The sequence below is a fragment of the Cibotium barometz genome, chromosome 15, assembly GCF_041138505.1.
Source record: "Cibotium barometz isolate CiBa-2024 chromosome 15, ASM4113850v1, whole genome shotgun sequence".
Classification (NCBI taxonomy): Eukaryota; Viridiplantae; Streptophyta; class Polypodiopsida; order Cyatheales; family Cibotiaceae; genus Cibotium; species Cibotium barometz.
The window spans coordinates 7,013,042-7,016,875 of record NC_141060.1 but is presented as its reverse complement, the minus strand read 5'-3'; the positions used below and the strand labels follow the sequence as shown (position 1 = coordinate 7,016,875).

At 42.6% G+C, this 3,834-nt stretch overlaps 1 pseudogene; it reads left to right on the top strand.

Annotated features, from left to right (window-relative positions):
• Positions 1-2,454: 2,454 nt before the first annotated feature.
• LOC147630905 (uncharacterized) lies at positions 2,455-3,067 on the top strand (annotated as a pseudogene).
• Positions 3,068-3,834: the final 767 nt, after the last annotated feature.

The window sequence follows — 3,834 nt, the reverse complement described above, 5'->3', positions numbered from 1 at the left end:
ACCTTGTGATTGTACAGATGTCAGCCTCAGAGTCCGAAGCACACAAAACTCCAGCCGCATCACAAGCTACAAGTGCTATGGAATCCCCGCCCAAGCAGAGAAAAAGGACAATATATAAACCAAAGCTAAATTTCTTGGGTCCCTATTCCCAAGCCTTCCAGGGGACCATCATCACCAGCGAAACGCATACGCCCCATGGAAAAGTAGCTCTCCACTACCATAGCCCCGAGTGTCTTAAGATACTGGAGGAAGGTGAAGTTCAAGCAAAGCTGGAAAAAATCTGACTAAGTGCAATGGCCCAAATTCTTCCACCACACGAACAATCGACACAGAATTATGTGCAGAGTACTTTCATTTGCTGCATTAATGTAGTGGCCAATTTCTCTGCATGTTGTCCTGACATGGACTCCCTGCTTTTTCCATCAGGCTTTGTGCTAGTAGTCTTGAAGGAAGCTTCTGATGTGCCCTCATGAAGTTCTCGGGAACGTGTTCCCTTGAAGTTTTCCTTAAAATCCATAGCACTCCTGCAGTATTGCTCAAAGGAGGTATGGCCCAAGGCATACAATGAGTTGTGTAAGGACACTTCATCAAGACCCTCAAGAAATCTCCCTATTAATCTCTTGTCAGAACTTTCCTCTGGCACTGCAGCATGAGTGGAGATATCGAACTCTATTGATGTAGTCTCTGATGGTTTCTCCTTCTTTTTATCTGACGTTATGGAGCTGCTCCATTGGGCTCCATCTGGTGCCTTGGTGAGAATATCCAACCTTGAAGGCCTCTTTCAAGGCTTCAAACGTGGCCTTGTCCTCAGCTTTCACGGACATGAAACATTGTTTGCTTTGCCATCAAGGGTGAGGGCGAAGGCACTCACCTTGACTTGATCTTCTATATGGCCAAAGGCTTCACAAATTTGATTAAAAATCTCCAAATGTGGGATCAAATCTCCAGTCCCATCAAATTTCATGATAAGCTTCAAGATAGTGGGTTTATTCCGCGCTAATCTTGGTGCAAGTGCAAGTTGCGCTGGTGTTGGGGGCGTGATGCCTACAGCCACCCCCTCCCTATTTCTATGGCTAATCTCAACATTTTTGGTGTTACCCTTGCCATGGCTAGAACAGGTGTAGTTTGATGAAATGTTGGCGAAGGAGCGGGGCTAGGAGAATAATATACCATTGGAGGCCCTTGTCTAATAGGTGGGTTAGTATGTACCCCTTTTGGTCCCATGTGGTACCCAGGGTAAACTCCTTGTGGTGGGTACTGCTGATATACAGGTGGACCGGGTTGATGTGAAGGGCCTGGGTAGACCCTTTCCCTTTAGTGAGATGTTTGTGGTCCTTAGAATGATGAACCTAGTTTCATGGCTCTTTTGGATAAATGGATCTTGTTGGTTGATCTAGCTGATCTTCAACGGAGAGTCCATATGGATTTTATGGAAAAATCTTGATTATATTCCTCGGTACTATGAGCTAGGAGAACTATTGAAAAGGCCCCTGAGTGAAGTACTAGGTGAGCCTAGAGGGACTGACCAAGTGGTGAGCGTTTTGGTTGCAGATGATGCCATAGGTACACTGAGGAAGGAATGAGTGGAATTGGATTTCATGGTTGGAAATTGAAAAAGTTAGAATTTGGATCCTGGAAGAACTGGAATACTGAGGATTATGATGGAAACAGTGTGGTTTTATTACAATGTTGTTTTGGAAATAGTTGAATCTAAGAAAAGGTAATTTCATATTGGGTGCGTAAGTGGTGTGTCTATTTAGTTTTTGCACGAGTGCTGGCTAGGGGGCCTAGGACCTCTTTTCCTTGGTACCCCAGGACAAAACATAACCAAATGTTTATAATGGATCCCATCAATACAGTGCTTGGGCGGTTGGCTGTGCAAGTTCCTCCTTTGATCCAGCCATGTGACCTGTGGGTTCGATCGGAATACAAAGGATACTTAAGGCTCTTCACTATGTTAGAAGATTTTCCTGGAGGAATCGCCTATGCTTTCTGGGCAAGGGAAGTTTTTTTGGGTTTGAAAGAACCGAGGGATTAGTCTCTTGTCCGGACATTCGTGGGTGAGGCCCCAAGTGGGAAGCTCTTCCCTCCACGTGAGGTTGCTACTTCCGCTGCTAGCTCTCCAGAGTTCGATGTAGAACCGAGGGATTAGTCTGTTGTCCGGACATTCGTGGGTGAGGCCCCAAGTGGGAAGCTCTTCCCTCCACGTGAGGTATCTACTTTTGCTGTTAGCTCTCCAGAATTCGATGTGCAGAGAGGACAAGGATCTCACATGGAAGGTACTCAATATTTGATGTGATTTGTGTGTATGCTTAATTGCTTCGCATCAAATCTCATTTGGCATTTGTGTACATGGTTTTGATTTGTATTTAGGGTAAATGGGAACAATTCCTTAAGGATGAGGAGAGTAAGCTTATTGGTCGTGGATTTGAGGGTGAGGAGTTAAAGAGAAAGATGGATGAGTACATAAAACGCAAGGAGGAGAAATTTTGAGATAGCGATTATAAATACCTATGCATTGCAAACCTTGCGAATGGGGAGAAGTTATTTTCTATGCTCTTTAACAGAGATTGGATAGACAAAACCAAGGTTGGCATAACTAGAGACAAGCTATATAGCTTGTGCTCCACGAAGATAACTACAGAGAGGTATGTGGTGTCCTTAAAAATCTCATGTTCATTGCTTTAATTTGTTCATGGGGTTCTCTTGATATTGAATCTAAAACTTTATGTCAATATTGAAAGTATGACATCTATTTTTTTCAAACTTGAATGTTTTGTATGGAGTGTATGTAAGCGAAAATAAATATTGCATATGATGACTTTGACAAAGGTCAAAGATCCAAAAGGGGCCGCACTTTAGGGATTATAAGAAATTAAGATCTTACATGACGCAAGAAGCATATTGGCTACATATGTTTAACAAGGCATGCAATCAAATTGCCAAGTTTGAGGTGGAAGGGCCTCAAATGCCTAAGATTTTTGAGGGATATTTTAAAACCCAATGCAAAATTCATGTGATAAATGCATACTCTCACATGTTAGGCAACATGAAGAGTGCTTCTTGATGGGGTTAACATGCTTGAGTTTCCATTCTCAAGCAAGAGGCTTGTATACAAGTAGTGTTACATTTCATTCTCTAGCCATTTAAGTATATGTTAGTTTGCTTCTTATGTCATCAAAAATCTATGGTTTAAAAAGCATGATGAGCTCTCTTTTATAGGTGGCTCTTGAACTCCATTGAGCACGAATGCATTTCAGATATGCCCTCTGAGAATGCAGAGTGGCAAGATCCACATGATGAAAACACTATGTTCTCAACTACCTTGGTGGAGAGGGGTATTACTTCATGGGAGTGCACCCATTGTCCTTGGTGGATTGAGTACCCCTTGGAGTTATCCCTAAGCAAGAGCAACAAGTTGCATGCCCGTAAGTAAACTAAAACCTACTTGACACTCTCAAAATTAAGATAGTTGAAATCATTAAGGGTTTTGGTCATTGATTTTTCTTCAAGAAAATCCCAAAGTGGTTTTGAATGTGAGCATCACATCTCCATCCACATAGGAGGTGACAAAGTAGTTAGGAAAAAGATTTCAAAGAAAACCAACAAAGGGAAAGAGAAGATCCATGGTAAGGAGCCGTCTAACCAAATAAATAGGGTGGTTATAGAGGATGAGGATGGGATGAGAGTGAGCCATGATGAAAACCAGGTAGAGGGAGAGGAGACACACACACAGGAGAAAACCCTAGTGTATTATCAAACCCTAACCATGGAGGGAAGCCATCTCCTTCTCACACAATGCATAAAGCCATAATCCATAATCTACAACACACT